Genomic DNA, 17,612 nt, shown 5'->3' on the forward strand with positions numbered 1-17,612 from the left:
TTACATTCCATAGCTTTTGCGACAGTATGGGTGCCGTCGCAAAAGCCTCGTACAATTTTTTTTGCGACGGGTGGTATGCCGTCTCAAAAAAAAAAAAAAAAAAACCTGTTGGGAAATTATTAAAAAAATTAAAATAACCTGTATTAAATGAAAAATAACTGTAAAACAATCCAAAAATTACATAATAATATAAATACATACATAAACAAAAGTTAACAAATAATGAAAATTCATAATATTGTTCCATTTATAACAATACATAAATAAAAATTCATAACAATAAAAATTATGCCACTACATAATATCGCATAATACATACATAATGTTGTTCACAAATTTAAATAACATAAATCAAAATCAAAATCAAAATCAAAAGTTTTCGTCTTGATTCTTTCGTGGGTTACAAAAACAAAAGTTGGTCATAATCTTTATACGCCCTCATTCCACAAGAAGCAAACTGCTACTCAGGAAATATTTGAAAAAAACAAGATAAAAATAATTAATAACCATATAATGGTGTTAATATTTTAATTACAGAAAAATATAAAAAAAAAATTGACTACTATATAATTAGAAAGATAGTTTAGTAAATAATTTTGACTAGATCGAAATCCGACTCTTAACTCCCAAACCGGGAACCCGATTCGAGCCCCGTCTTCTCCCACAAGTCTATCGTGCCTAGACGGTCGTGTGTGCCAAGTTTCATGCAAAACCGACGTCGTTTGGTGATTTTAGGGCATTAACGCCTCGAATTCAAGTTTTTTGAGGAAGTAGTTTGTCTAAAGTGAAATCCGGCTCTAACTCCCAAACCGGAAATCCTATTCGAGCACCGTCTTCTCCCACAAGTCTCTTGTGCCTAAGCGGTTGTGTGTGCCAAGTTTCGTGCTAAACCGACGCCGTTTGGTGATTTTGGGGCGTTAACACCTCGAATTCAAGTTTCTTAAGGAACTAGTTTGCCTAAAGTGAAATTCGGCTCTAACTCCCAAACCAGGAACCCGATTCGAGCCCCGTCTTCTCCCACAAGTCTCTCGTGCCTAGGCAGTCGTGTGTGCCAAGTTTCGTGCTAAACCGACGCCGTTTGGTGATTTTGGGGCGTTAACACCTCGAATTCAAGTTTCTTAAGGAACTAGTTTGCCTAAAGTGAAATTCGGCTCTAACTCCCAAACCAGGAACCCGATTCGAGCCCCGTCTTCTCCCACAAGTCTCTCGTGCCTAGGCAGTCGTGTGTGCCAAGTTTCGTGCTAAACCGACGCCGTTTGGTGATTTTGGGGCGTTAACACCTCGAATTCAAGTTTCTTAAGGAACTAATTTGCCTAAAGTGAAATCCGACTCCAACTCCCAAACCGGGAACCCGATTCGAGCCCCGTCTTCTCCCACAAGTCTCTTGTGCCTAGGAGGTCGTGTGTGCCAAGTTTCATGCTAAACCGACACGGTTTGGTGATTTTGGGGCCTTAACTCCTCGAATTTAGGTTTCTTAAGGAACTAATTTGCCTAAAGTGAAATCCGACTCTAACTCCCAAACCGGGAACCCGATTCAAGCCTCGTCTTCTCCCACAAGTCTCTCTTGCCTAGGCGGTCGTGTGTGCCAAGTTTCGTGCTAAACCGACGCCGTTTGGTGATTTTGAGGCGTTAACACCTCGAATTCAAGTTTCTTAAGGAACTAGTTTGCTTAAAGTGAAATCCGGCTCTAACTCCCAAACCGGGAACCCGATTCGAGCCCCGTCTTCTCCCACAAATCTCTCATGCCTAGGCGGTCGTGTATGCCAAGTTTCGTGCTAAACCGACGCCGTTTGGTGATTTTGGGGCGTTAACACCTCGAATTCAAGGTTCTTAAGAAACTAATTTGCCTAAAGTGAAATCCGACTCTAACTCCCAAACCGGGAACCCGATTCGAGCCCCGTCTTCTCCCACAAGTCTCTCGTGCCTAGGCGGTCGTGTGTGCCAAGTTTCGTGCTAAACCGACGCCGTTTGGTGATTTTGGGACATTAACTCCTCGAATTCAAGTTTCTTAAGGAACTAGTTTGCCCAAAGTGAAATCCGACTCTAACTCCCAATCCGGGAACCCGATTCGAGCCCCGTCTTCTCCCACAAGTCTCTCTTGCCTAGGTGGTCGTGTGTGTCACGTTTCGTGCTAAACCAACGCCTTTTGGTGATTTTGGGGCCTTAACTCCTCGAATTCAAGTTTATTATGGAACTAGTTTGCCCAAAGTGAAATCTGACTCTAACTCCCAAACTGGGAACCCGATTCGAGCCTCGTCTTCTCTCACAAGTCTCTCGTGCCAACTCTTATCCATCATCTGTACACATCCACAAAAATATCTCATCAAAGTAACTCTAAATATAATACCTACGTATTTATATACCATGATACTTATCCATCCAATTTCTCTCAAATAGGTAGGTAGTCTTATCCTAGTTAGTTATTTACCGATTTAATAGGAGAACATAAATAATGAAATACTTATACAACAACACGTGAGATCAATTAATTGAAGAAAAAAATGATATAATTTCGTACTTTCTGAGTCATAACTTAAAAAATAAATAAATCATAACCAAACACCACATGAGGCACAACCAAAGATCTTATAAGTCTTAACTAAAATAATATCATAATTAACGAAGATAATTCATCATAACTAAAGAAAAAAAAAATGACATAACTAATGATGCATATGATAAATGGATGTGTATGGTAGAATTCTCCAAATTAATAGTATTCCATAATACTATGAGGCATTATTTATAAACTTGATAGATGAGTTATACAAAAACACACTAATCAAGTATATTGTCTCAAAAATTATTTAATAAAGATGGATCATTATTTTATATATTATAATTTTGAACATCACATACATAATCTTATGTAACAAAGTAGAATAAGAAAGCCCAGTCCAAGTTTCTTTTCTGTCTATATATATGGAGGCCCAATTACTTTCCCAACGATAAATTACTTCCACAAACAGACCAGCAAAGATCAACCAGGTAACGTAAATACTTAAATGCCTCGCACGCTACATGTTGGGAACATTGTAAGATATGCTCTCCTTGAAAGAAAATGCAAAAACTACATATAATGAAATGATAGCAAAACTGCATTAGCTATGGTTATGAAGTTCACAGACTAGATAGATGTACAGTACAACCAAATTAAGCACAGAACCATTACCTGTCGATAGAATGGTGACTGGAACTTAAAATCCACCAAAAAATAAAGGCTTCAAGTTCCTGGATCAAGTCCCGGCCTAAATTCCCAAAAGTTTATCAAATGATCAAAAAGACTACTTTTCGATACAGTTGTCTGGAAGAAAAACAGAACAAATTATAGGTACATCAATAACAGTATCAGCAAAATTAAACTCATGATTTATTTTATTACAAGACTTAAACTTTGAGTTTTTTTTTTTTTTTGTAATTTTTCATATTATTTTTTATTGGACACTTCTTATATTATTGAGAATTGCATTACTTTAGTGATTAACTAGTGTATATAATATGAGAAATTTGTTGGATTATATTATGAAATTTGAAGTATACCAATGAAGTTTTTTGAAACTCTTCAATCGTGGAACTAAACTGGATTTGAACAAATTTTGCAGTTTGGTTTTGGTTCGATTTCTAAAATTTCACGATTTATGATTCCAAAATTTCTCTAAGGATAGCTTTAGTACTTGGATCATCTCATAAACAAATTAAACTAGTATGTAAACACCCCTACTAAAACAATTGATTAATCAGGCTAAAAATGATTATACATCATTCACTTTTATAAGTCATGTATATTTTCATTTCCAACATTTTTAGCAAGTGGCCACAAATAAGAGACCCGTTAATAATTCTTTTTTTTTTAAATATCTAAAAATAGGTTGTGAATTTTTAAAAGTTTATTATTTTTCAAAAAAAAATAAAATAATTGGAAATAATGAGTGTTTCCATAAATGTTATTATTATTTATTTAAATATACAAATTAAGTGTTATTATTTATTTTCAAAAAAATAAAATGATTGGAAAATAATGAAAACAGATTTTAATTTTAAGTTGGGAATAATATCAATGTAATTAGAATTATAATGTATATATATATATTTATATATAATTTACAGATTTATCAATATATATATATAGATGATACAGATATATCATATACATTCGCAGATGATCTACAGATCTGTATATATATATACACAGAGAGAGAGATAGAGAGAGCATACACAGAGAGAAGACTTGTCGTCCTCGCCGCCGGTACCTGTTGTCCTCGCCGCAGCACCACCACACCACCATTCGCCGTTCGCCGTTCGTAGGGATTTGGTTGAAATGATCAATACAGCCGTTCGGCTTAGTAGGGATTTAGGGGAAAAAAATTTGTTTCAAACATTTAGGGATTTGGATTATGTTTTGATCGAGCGGCAAGATGAATAGGGAAGAGCGGGGACAAAAAAAAATTTCACTTTTTGCGACGGTAGGTTTTACACCGTCGCAAATGGAAAGTATTTTGTTCATAAAACGACGCCGTTTAAATTAGAATTTTTTGCGACGGACATTTGCCGTCGCAATATGTAAACTATTTGCAACAACAAACGTATGCCGTCTCAAAACATTTTTTTGGTGACGGTAAAAACATCTGTCGCTAATACTGATGCATTTACTCCCCTATCCGCGCATTTTTTATTACCGACGGGGACAACGCCATCGCTAAAGCCTTCATTTGCGACGGTTTAAGCTGCCATCGCAAAAAACCATTTTTTGCGACGGGACAAGCGCCGTCGCTAATGCTTCCGTGTTTTTTACCCCCTTTTCTTGTAGTGAGTGGCCAAATTGATCAAAATTTTGAAAGTTTGTGTATAAAATTGATATTAATCGAAGTCTGGGGATCAAATTGAAAAAGGGGTAAAAATTTGAGGGGCGAAATGATATTTTCTCTTAAAATTTGGCAACATTTGTCCTGCACTTGATATTTAATAGAATTTATAGCCCATTGATCAGAACTCTTGCACCGTACAAAGAGGTCAAAAGTTCGATACCTCTTACTTGCGCGAGGGTCCTATTTACCTCGTAGTCATTTTGGGTATCTCTTTTTTTCTTTGGGAGTTTATTTGTAGTTCTTTATGTTATAATTATTAATTCAAACTACTTCAACGTTTTGAGAAAAAATGTAATTAAAAAAGGGCACTACAACAAAAAAAAGGTTTTTACGGCATGCAATGCACACTGTAAAACTCTTCTACGACGTGCAGCGCGCGTCATATTATGACTAGTCATGGAAAGTCATTTATTTTCAATGACATGCTTCGTACGCTGTAACAAGCCCGCGGGGGACCTCGCTACAGCTCGGACTCGACTTTCGTCAGTCACGGTTCTAAGTCTGAACCAAAGAGTCCAAATCCGGCAAATCGTTTTGAGAAAAACAGATTTTTGAAAAAAGTGCCAAACATGGACTGCTTTGCCAGATACAGAGTCGCCACCTAAATGTTTTTTATAGGAAATTTAGGAAACCCTGACTCGGTGCCAAAGGCCACGTGTCCGTCATCACCAAAGTTGCCTCGGCTCGGGAACTTGGGTACGATTGGGGAAGGTCACTTCGTGAGCACTCCCGCTCGCCCGGTCAAAGATCGGCCTCTACTAACCATGATATCTATTTTTGAAAACATTGTGTGTTCTTATTCCGGTTATTAGCCTAGGTTACTATGTGATGCGCACAGCATACAAGTATAGACTGGGTCACCCGAATTGGAACAAAACATTTCATGCTTGTTTATTTGAAAGATGGTTTGCTACTCGCAAGTAGGCTTAAAATGCAGATTTTGCCACCCTCAGGTGGGCTTAAGAAAAGATGGTTTTGCCATTATCTAGTGGGCTTAAAACAAACAGTTGATGATTTATTCCAATCCAAGTAACCCAACCTTCACCCACAGGCATTCAGGCAGTTATATCACATAAGCAATTAGCCTCATGGTAAGCATGCTATTCATGGCAGTCACTCACACGCATGCAAGGATGCTAAAGCATAAAACTCACCGGGTACTCCAAGCCAAAACAGAATTTACATTAGAAATCATGCATGATCTTAAGTATACAGAAATGCCTAATGCAACACATGCAAAAAATGCAAACTATAGCAGGCTCGGCTTTTCTAAGATGGCATATGAAATGTACAACTATCATGTATTCAATTTGGAATTGAAAATACAATGCAGTTAGTATGATGCGCCGAGCCCGGTGCATGCAAAACAGATGAATGAATGCAAACATGCTATCATACTGTATGCTAATTGAAATATGCCCTAATCTAACCATCATAAGCAGGTAAATAAAAGGGAAGAAAGACGTGGGGTTGGAAGACATACAACACACTCACGCACACTTATTACAGTTATGCCCTCGCGTAGAGGGTCCGAATAAATATACAGTCCCGAATAAAAGAATATTACAGTCCAAAAATTACAGTCCGAATAATATACAAATTCCTAATTAATTAATGAATTAACTAAGAAAGCAAGTAAAACTGGCGTGCAAGCCAGGGACCGCCTTGCTTCTGACGGATGACGCATGTCCGGGTTGCCTTGCGCGGAAATCCACCGGGATGCCCCAATTAGCCTCTATTTTACAATTATTCTTGAAAAGCGTGCCAAGTCCCGGAAAGTTGCTGATTCCTGATTTTGCTGCAACAGAGAGCAGGAAAGGGGCATAGTAGTGTATTTTCACAAATATATGCATACCTCGATCCTCGTGCCACCAATCACGCATACCGAGGCATGATGGCCGAGGAGTCGAAATGCACAATTCAATATAGGATGAATGCACATAAAAACACAATAAAACCTAACTCCATCATGGATGATCCGGAGTGTCGGTGACTGGGAAATTGAGACACATTCCGTCACTCGGAGTACGAAATGCACCTCGTTTCCCGTGCCCGGGCTAACTCCTATCCCGAACACGATGCAATATGCATGACATGCAACTATGATGCAATCCTAACATACATCATGCTATGAAAGTGAGATGCCTCGAAATGCGTGCACACGGGCACGTAAATCGAGAAATGACAGAATGCAATCTAAGATACAACCTAGTATGCACTATGCTGTGAAAATGAGATGCCTCGAAATGCGTGCACACGGGCACGCAAACCAAGAAAATGACATAATGCAATCTAAGATACAACCTGGTATGCACTATGCTGTGAAAATGAGATGCCTCGAAATGCGTGCACACAGGCACGCAAATCGAGGCGATGGTATATGCAATGCAAGTGATTAAAATGGCATGGAAAATGCAACATGGGCTTATACTAACATGAGAGAGCCTCAGCCACACTCACATAAGAGGCCGGTAGATGAAAATGAGGCACCTCGAAATGCGTGCACACGGGCACGCAAACCGAGGCGATGATAGAATGCGATGCAATGACATGAAAACATGATATGGGCTTATACCAACATGAGTGAGCCTCAGCCACACTCACATAGGATGCCGATGGATGAAAATGAATTGCCTCGAAATGCGTGCACACGGGCACGCAAACCGAGGCGATGATAGAATGCGATGCAATGACATGAAAACATGATATGGGCTTATACCAACATGAGTGAGCCTCAGCCACACTCACATAGGATGCCGATGGATGAAAATGAATTGCCTCGAAATGCGTGCACACGGGCACGCAAACCGAGGCGATGATAGAATGCGATGCAATGACATGAAAACATGATATGGGCTTATACCAACATGAGTGAGCCTCAGCCACACTCACATAGGATGCCAATGGATGAAAATAAATTGCCTCGAAATGCGTGCGCACGGGCACGCAAACCGAGACGATGGCATACGCAATGCAAATGACATAGGAATGGAAATCAATCATTCTAATAGAATTTCAGCAAGAAAATATGGGGGAAAACAGTCCCGAAATGAGGCGAAATGACACCAAATGCATGGAATTGTCCCGAAATGCGAATTTAGGCACCCGAAATGGCCTATAGCTATGCCAAACATGCACAATATGGACATGTAATGCAAAGAAAGAAGCTAGGCAGCCCCAAAAAAGGCACTTTCACAGTTATAAACATGACCAAACAGCAAGCATAGGTAGGGCAAAAATGGCATGCAAGAATAGGGGCCAAGAGAGGGGTAATGAAGCAAGTGATATAAGCAAAATCCAAACTGAAAAATTTCCTTCTATAACGTTGAAGAGGGACCAAAAATATGAATGTTTACAGTATATGGCAAACCTCAAATCAATATACAAACATGCTAAAAAAAAGAGCACAAGATTGAGGCTCAAAAGGTGCTATAACATGAAGTATACAAAATAATCACCAAACAGAAAAAAAATGTTAATGAAACATGAAGTATAGGCCAAAATAAGACTATTTACAGAACTGTAAAATGGCCAAAAACAAAAGCAAAGGGGGCTGCCGATTTATGCAAAAATGGGGCCAAATAAGGGATATAACTACAAGTGGCACATGGAGGAATCAAATGGTGAGGGGCCCTTCAACAATGTTGAAGAAGGGTCCAAAATAAGCATATTCACAGATTACATCATTCTCAAAAACAGATTACTCATGGGCCAAAAATAGCATGCAAGATTATGACATATAAGAGGATCAATGAAGCAAGTGCATCATGGAGGGCTCAAACAGGGTTGAGCCCTTAATGAAAAGTGAAGATGAGCTCAAAAGAGGGCCACTTTCAGTTAGGGCCGGAGCTTGAAACAAAAAGCATATAGGGCTTATAAATGGATCAAGAAAAAGGGTCAAAAGAGGAGAAATGTCACTCACCCTTGAAGACTAAAGCTTTTGTTGCTTCTTGGACCAATTTGCAGCTCCTTTAGCCTTTGAGAAGCTCTCCTTGTTGCTGGAAATGAAGTGGTGATGGTAGAGCTTGGTGGTGATGAAGAAAACAAGGTGTAGGACTTAAGGTTTTTTAGGGAAATGAGAAGGATGGAGGGAGATATGGATCTTGAGGCTTGAAGAACAAATTTTCTAACCCCTATATGTGATGCCACCAGCTGGTTATAAGGGCAAAAAAGGGGGTGTAAATGTGGGGGAAAAGGAGGGCAACTTTCCCCCAAGAAATATCCCCCGGATTGGGATATTTTCTGGGGGAAACAGCTGCACAGCTGTAAAGCACCAAGCATGAGGAACATGGCCGGCCAGTTACTTTTGCTGCAGGTGGCCGGCCGACCACACCCCCTAGCCGGCCGGCTAGGGGTCAAAAGGGTCAAGCAGATTTAGTGGCCGGCCACCATTTTTTAGGGTCCTCCCATGTGTGTACATCACAAATATGTGGTTTGGGTTTGAAGAATGTGGGTCCAAGAGGTTCAACATTAGCCCGGAAAGAGGGGTTCAAAAGGGTCAAATTGAATTAATGGCCGGCCACCACTTTTTAGGATCCTCCCAAGTGTGTACATTACAAATATGTGGTTGAAAGTTCAAGAAGATGGCCCCAAGGTGTTCAACATTAGCCCGGAAGTGCGAAAAACGGGCGCCGGAGGGCGTCGGAGGATGTATAACTGGTTGCTGCAACAATTGCTGGCCTCCCACCCTTTAGTGACCTCCCCGGTGATAAAACAGAGGTACCTTCCAAAAATGAACGAAAACCGTTGCAAAACGAATGCTCGGGGACCAAAACGCGCAGTTCGAGATCCCGAAAGTGGCATTCGGCCACGAAGTGGGTCCCCAGTGTCCCTCAAAAGGGAGAAAATAGGAAGTATGCCAAAAATCAGAGCAAACGGAGATGGTTAGGCGGTCCCAAACTGAGGCACACGGCCAACGATCCCGAAAAATCGGAAATCGGACTCCGAAATGGGCAAAATGGCCTGCGGCCACAAAATGTAGCCCACGGCCATTGAGAGATGGTCTACGGGACCTCTCCCTCCCCTCAGGAAAAGAAACAAAGAAAACCGAGCCTGGTTCGCAAACCGAGGCAAAGCACAGAAGAGGGTTCGGAAATTCGGAGGCAGGGCTCACGGCCGCGACTCTGAAACTTCTGAACGAGCGCGATATGCAACATCACCAAGCGCTCAATCGGTGACGTCTGAGTCTTAAGGTCGGTCAAAAATGGGGTGTCTACATACGCCGTTAAAAACTATTTAACACAATTTGACTCCTTGTCTTTTTTCAACTTGTTCATCAGGATCCACTTCCTTGAAAATTTGTCATATCCGCGAGAGACCATTTGCGTACTTCTTCTCCTGCTAGTCCTTTCCGTCATCTACATATAAGAGTTTTAAAATTTAATTTTTTTTTATCTTTAAAAATATAATTTTTGTTCTACAAAATATTTAAGGACTAATTTCAATTATCGCGAGGACAAGTGCAAAAAGTCATCTTGAAAAGTAAAAAAATGAGTTTTTAGGAACAAACTTTTAAAAATATCGCTAATAAATACATTTTTAGGGAAAAAATAATTTGTTCTCAAAGATTTATTTTTTGAGACAAAACTTTTGGTTTTAAAAGGCTAATAATTCATTACTAAATGTCTAATTTTATCACTAAAAATAAAATAGTAACACTTTCTGTAATAAAAAAATTTTGTCCCTAAAAAGTAATATTGTTCCTAATTTTTTTTGTCTCAAATCATAATTTCTTGTTGTGATAACATCCGTAATATACCTGAAACAAAAACTGTAATATACCTGAAACAAATACGGAGAATGCGTATCCAATGCATCGACTCACTATCCGATATAACAACAGGCAACAACGAACGGCAGGTGAGGAGTAGATACATCATGTAATTTGATAGAGTTTTGCATGTTTCCTTTTCATCATGATGTGCACATGAGTAAGCACTATTTTCGGAAGTGCCTGTAACCGACTCTAAATCTGACTCTGACTTACTAGTATCATTAGAAAAACGGTATAATATATATGTTATGAGGTGCATAATAATAATTTGGTCATGAAAAGCTATAGAGCCAAAGAACCCCTCAAGACTCCCAAGGTCAATTGAGTTGTCGGCGGCATGATAAATAAATTGTATAATCATAGGATATAGCATCCGAGGGATACTATGCATGTACCTATTGAACAAGTCTTGAATCCCCAACCTCCCAAGTATTCTACTCCATTTTGGACGCTTGTCTTCCTCTTCGAATAGATCGATTTGCCCCATCTTTTTAGACCACTTCTTCTTTTCAAAAAACCAAGGAAATTTCTACCACAATCGGATTGCCCATTTGCCTTTGCCGCACTTAATTAGCCAAATCATCGCCAAATCAGAGAATAATAACAAAATTATTGCATAAATCTCCAAAGCTAGAGCTCCGACCAATAATACCCCTGTGATGACAATATCAACCATGGAGTAGTGCTGCTCGTGCCACTTCACTTCATGGCGATAAGCCGGAAGAGTCCTACCAACACAGACACCGTACACATGAAGCTGATAGAGCGAAAAATGCACCCTCTCTTGGTAAATGTTATGGCTACTTTTGTGTATAATAAATCATACATTAGCCCCATTTCAACCTCCAATACATCCCCCAAACATGTATCATCATCCCGATTCATTTCAGCCAGAAATTTTGGTTCTTCAGATGTCCTATGCGGTACTTCGAAACTAAATCTACCAATGTCATAATTCTCTATATAACGTTTAAATTTCTTCACCATCATGTGGGCCATAATTAAAACATTTTTATATCTATCCTTGTCTTTCATAGAGCCAGCCATTAGATAATAAAAGGGTACAATGTATCCAAATTTATCATGGCATGCTAACGTAAGAGCCCATGTTCTCTCCCCATACTTAATAATTCCAGCCACGAATGCCGGAATCAACATAAATGAAAACCAGAAATGCCTCCAAGACATAACAATGACATAAATTGCCACATTAGCTTGAACACCCATGCCCAAAAGATGCCTTATCCACAATTGATTATCTTCCAAAGAATAAGCAGTTATGGTGTCTGGGCCACCAAGATGCAATAAAAGCAAAGGTGCCCATAATGCCTGTAATGCATTATTGGGATTAGGAATATTAGTTTGGGCATAAGAGAGCTTGCCAAGGGCAACAGTTGCCACCCAATCGGCCATTCTGTAGGCCAACCTGACAATCGCATTAATCCATTGTGATGACATATTCTTTCAACGTTTGCCAAAGACAAAAAGAATGATTTGTAAAGTGAAACTAAGTAGAACCAGCATCCGAACATCCCACACATCCCATAGTATTTTCCACGATGCTGGAATCAGATTCATCACACCCTTCTCTTCTTTATCTACATGGAGAGAAAATTAAGTTACTATAAGTAAACATAGATGGATAAATATGAATTGAACATTGTTATCCAACCTAAAAAATTAGACACACTTTTTTAAATTCAATGATGTGGCACTTAATTAGAATATCTAAAATAACATTCTCTCCTATATCTTCTCTATCATCAACCAATTATCTCAGTTACATATCATTGGGTCTAAAAAGTGAGATTGTATATCATTTTCCATCATGGTAACACATTGTAATTGAGAATGAATATTCAAAAATTTCTACAATGCAACTCTCTTTTTTTTTTTTATTGTGCACCATATGCAAGTTATGACAATTTATGATGTCAATAGAACTACAAAGTGTCTTAATCAAACCACTTTCAGTCAAAACTAAAGAAATCAAAATGGGTCATAACTAAATACCATAATGAATTATAATTAACACCACAATGAATCATAGTCAACATTAAAATGAGTCATAATCAAACGCTACTTGCATCATAACTAAAGACTTTTTTAATCATAACCAAAACAACAATCACAATTATAAAAAAAAAAATTAAAAAAAAAAACACACAATAATCACTAACTTTTGCAGATAAAAAAAATAATAACCATAATAAATCATAACAAAGTCCTAACCGATACCCTAATAGGTCAAAACCAATATTACAATCGATTATAACCAAACATCACAAAAGTCGTAACTACGCATATGATACACTCCAAGGGTGTAAATTTGGCCTGGACTTGGCCCGGCCCATGTTAGGCCTCATGAGCTCCCGCCAAAATTCGGGTCAAGTCAAAAAATTAGGCCTAGGCTTAGGGGGTATTCGGGCCTTGGGCGGCCTGGGCATAGGGGCTCGAGCTTGGGCGGGCCTGAACATTTTTTTTTATTTTTTTATTTTTTCTACCAAAATTCTATTATTTTCCACCAAAAAAGACACTGGGCCTTGGGCGGGCCAGAAGGATCGGGCCTTGAGTGGCCCTTAAGCAGGCCTATGGGTTTGTCCACGGGTCAGGCCAGGCAGGGCGGGCTTCAAAATGATGACCTAGGCCCAAGTCCAAGGTCTCGGGCTAGGCTCAAGCCCGGGCCTAAATGGGCCGAGCTCACCCTGGGCCGTAGACGTGGCTTCAGGCCGCCCACAGACTACGGGCCATTTGTATACTTCTTTTTTTGAGGTGTGTTTTCATAGAATTTCCCATTAAAGTGAAGAGAAACGTTATAAACTCATAATTTATGTCTCTCAATTTACTCACAAAGGCATAATAAGAGAATTGGACCTCTTATATGATTGAGTTTGTAATATATTAAAATTGACGCATAATCTACCAACCCATTGTGAGTATGAATCTTAATCTTTTTTTCTAAAATGTCCTAATTAGTGTTTTTAACTTTCCTGTCTAAAAATAATGTGCACCGTCTTTCACTGACAATTAATAATGATTAAAAAGAGAGCATGTCATAATTTTTTTATTTTCATCCAAAACACTAATAGATGTAACATAGATATGGTCAGAATTTTTTTTTGACTTTCACAAATTTTTAAATTACGAAAAAAGAAGAAGATAGGCCAATAGTTTTATATCATCTATATTTTATGACACGCATTTTAAAATTTTAAAAATAAAATATTGCAGTCTTGGATATTGTTAAAAGACATAGTTAAAATCATATGTATTTTTAAGCACAACACATTTATTTTTTTATGTGACAAAAAAATATGCACAGCACACGTATTTTTTGTTTTAATTTCTCTTTGATTAACAAATCTGCTATAAATATTTTGATGCCTAAATGTTTTTTTAATTCTATAGATGCCACATGAATTGTTTAGTTTCAAAAATAAAAATAGAAAATATTGAAATAAATATTTTTTAAATTTAAAATTATAAAAGACTAATTTCATATTTGGAATTTTTTAAAAATATTTTTAAATTTCAAATTAGAGATGGCTAAATTTCTTTTTTGACTTTCGATATTAAGATTTTTGAATTCCAAAATTATAGATATGGTTAGATGGCCAATATTTCTATGGCATGTGCATTTCTTAAAATTTAAAAATTTAATAAATTTAGATTAATGCTTTGGAGCTCATAGAACATTTTTAGATGAAATGTTTATCTTGGGGGAATTATAGTATAGTAGGATAAAGAAAAAAAAAATACAAAATTATGTGAGGTGTAAGTGATTTTGTGATGGAATACAAGTGAAACATTCTTGTACCCCTCCATATTTATGTAAAAAAAAACTTTTTTATTCCACTGGGATGTAATACCCGTTTCATTTTACTTAATATAAGTATAAGTATGGTACACACTCTTAAAAAGTGCTTACCATATGCACCTTATAATTAAAAAATAAAATGACATAATTTTATATTTTCTGAGTCATAACTTAAAATATATATATATATATATGATAACTAAATACAACATGAGGCATAACTAAAAAACACATAAGTTATAACTAAAATAATGTCATAAATAAAGAAGAAAATAGCATAATTAGAAATGCATATGATACACTCTTTTTAAGGATGTGTAGTTATAAATCGATAGATTATTCAATCAGTAAAATAGATAGAAGGAGCCAACTAACACGAGACAATCCTCTCTCAATATTAATTATATGAGTATTTACTTGTCGAAAAATCAAATACGAGATCTTAAACGGGCTCAGCAACACAGGGAACCGCAACAAGAGATCAGCAAGTAACCCCTTAAGTAAAAAATTTCATTTGAAGCTACCATATAAAGTGTTTCTACATTATTTCGCAAAGTATTTGAACCTCAAAAAACATTTCTCATAAACAACATTGTCAAGGCATTATGAATATAGAGGTAACAATAATGTAGGACAAATCAAGATTAACTTTAAAGAAGTTAGAATCTCACTTGGTGACTCCTGCAATGATATTAAATTCTTATTGTGGCTAACATGTAAACTAAAAAATAGAAGTTAGTCAGTGCCAACTAATTAAAAAGAAAACATATATATTCTTAAAAAGAAGAAAAGAAAAACACTCTTTCATACCTCTATTTTGTAGCCTGTGATGACTTTGAAAACGAAGAAGATCAATGATGATATGGTTGGTACTCCATATTACCTCCCAATCCTTATATTTATACAGAAACAAAGCATGTCAAAGGACAAAAGAAGAGAATAAATTACTTGCTTGCATTTTGGTGTAGGAAAAAAATGAGGAGAGAACAAATTACTTGCTTGCAATCTGATTTAGAGAAAAGGGAGAACAAATTATTTACTTGTTCCTTACATTTATATAGACAAAGAAAGTGTATCAAAGGACAAAGAAGAAAAATAAAAACAAAACAATTTACTAGCTTGGAATCTAGTTTAGAAAACAAAAGCGAATTTAACCAGCCACATGGTGTTTAAAATTTGGCAACATTTGTCCTACACTTGACAGTTAACAGTATTTAGCCCATTGACCAGAACTCTTGCACTTTACTAAGAGATCAAGAGTTTGATACCTCCAACCTACGTGAGGGTCCTATTCGCCTTGCAATCGTTTTGGGTATCTCTTTCTTTCTTTGTGAGTTTATTTGTAGTTCTCTATGTTATAATTGTTAATTCAAACTACTTCAATGTTTTGAGAAAAAATGTAATTAAAAAAGGGTTAAACACTAATGATCTTCAAAGGATACGTTATACTATATTTTAGTCCCAATTTTTAATTGTTCCATTTTTGTTCTCAAATTATGTGATTTGTTACACTTTAATCCCTAACGTTAATGCCATTCAAAATTAATAACACAAAAGAAGTATTTTTTAAAAAATTTATGAAATGCATCAAGTTCTAATTTTTTTGGTTAGTATTTTTTTTGTAAGAAGCATTAATGGAATAATATGGATTAAAGTTTAAAAATTAAGGGAAATGAAACTGATTAGGTTGTGATCTTATACTCCGTTTGTTTGGGCGGAAAATATTTTTTTATAGAAAAATTTTTTCAGAAAATATTTTCTAGAGAAAACATTTTTCTATATTTAAAGGTGGTGGTGGTAAAACAAAGGTGGAGATAGAGGTGGTGGCATGGTGGTGGGGCATTGACAACGGTAATGGTGGCAGTAGCTGTGGCCGTGGTGATCGTGGTGTGGTGGTGGAGGTGAGGTGACAGTGGTAGTGTGGAGGCATTGGTAAGATTTTAATCCGGAAAATATTTTCTAACTTTTAAAAGTAAAAAATATTTGTTGTCCATATAGACTTATTTTCTGTTAACCATAGAAAATATTTTTCATCAACTTTTATTTTCTATTATTTCAAATACTAAAAAATACAAAAAAATATTTTGTATAAAATGTTTTCCGACCAAACTCAAAAGGCTGCGTGCCATTTCTTTTGATAGGTTTGGGGGATGTTGAATTGATGTGCCCAACCTTTCGTGAGGTCAAGGCAAATTAGGTTTTTTTAATATTTAAAAAACTTTTATTAATTTTTATATTATGAAATATTTTATGAAAATTATATGTTTAATTCTTGTAAGGGTAAATTACACCGGTGGGCTTTACATTTTTCCCCTTATGTCATTTTGATTCTTACACTTTCAATTAATAAAATTTTGACCCTTAATTTTAAATTTTGTGTCAATTTGATTCAATTGATAATATCGTTAATGTTTTTGATTGAAAATAATTACTGAATTGGTTGAGATAACTTACTGAGTTTAGTAAATTTATAATTTTACTCTAAAAAATATGACACATACCACTTATATGCATATTTTTCATAAAGCAATATTAAGAGTTGTAATCAATTGGATTAAATTGAAACAAAATCATAAATTCATAATCAAAATCGAATCAATTGAAATTATAATAATCAAAATGACACAAGAACCAAAATACATAAATCACTGTCGCAATTTCTCATTGTTGTAATTAAAATTCTAAGGGTTAATATTGGGATCTCTTTTGGGTAATTATTTTTTTAGTTGAGCTTTGAATATGAAGTTTTTATTTATTGATCTTCAGAAAAGGAGGGTTTTTTCTTTTATTTTTTATTTTTTATTATGTATCATTACTCGAAGAATAAAATTCTTTTCTGGGCTTGTTGATAAAGAATATTTTTCTCAATTTTTACAATTGAAGACTTTTGGACAAAGATTATTTGGCTGGGCCTTGATTATAAAAAAAAAAAAATTCTTAGGGCTTGTTTCACGCTCAAATCAATTTTTGGGCTCTCAAAATCAAAAATTGTTTGGTTTTATAATTTTTTCAAAATTGTTTTTAATCAATTTTTGTATCTCCTCTTTCCTTCTCTCACATTTTACACAACAATTAATCAGTTTTTTCTCTCTCTCCTCTATTGCATCATTCACATTAATCAATCACGTTTCTCTCGCACTCATCCATTCATTTACCA

At 36.4% G+C, this 17,612-nt stretch overlaps 1 long non-coding RNA gene across 2 annotated transcripts; it reads right to left on the minus strand.

Moving 5' to 3' along the window:
- Positions 1-10,114: 10,114 nt before the first annotated feature.
- Positions 10,115-15,298, minus strand: LOC114285791 (uncharacterized). Of its 2 annotated transcripts, none has more exons than XR_003637336.2 (3): positions 15,266-15,298; positions 10,647-12,236; positions 10,115-10,222 (listed from the first exon to the last, which is right to left on the minus strand). It is a non-coding gene; the product is annotated as an uncharacterized LOC114285791 (long non-coding RNA). The 2 variants fall into 2 exon arrangements; XR_014357695.1 differs by lacking the exon at positions 15,266-15,298 and adding an exon at positions 15,127-15,178.
- Between the last annotated feature and the right edge of the window lie 2,314 nt (positions 15,299-17,612).

The sequence above is a fragment of the Camellia sinensis genome, unplaced genomic scaffold, assembly GCF_055761805.1.
Source record: "Camellia sinensis isolate YWXY unplaced genomic scaffold, ASM5576180v1 Unanchor10, whole genome shotgun sequence".
Taxonomy (NCBI): domain Eukaryota; kingdom Viridiplantae; phylum Streptophyta; class Magnoliopsida; order Ericales; family Theaceae; genus Camellia; species Camellia sinensis.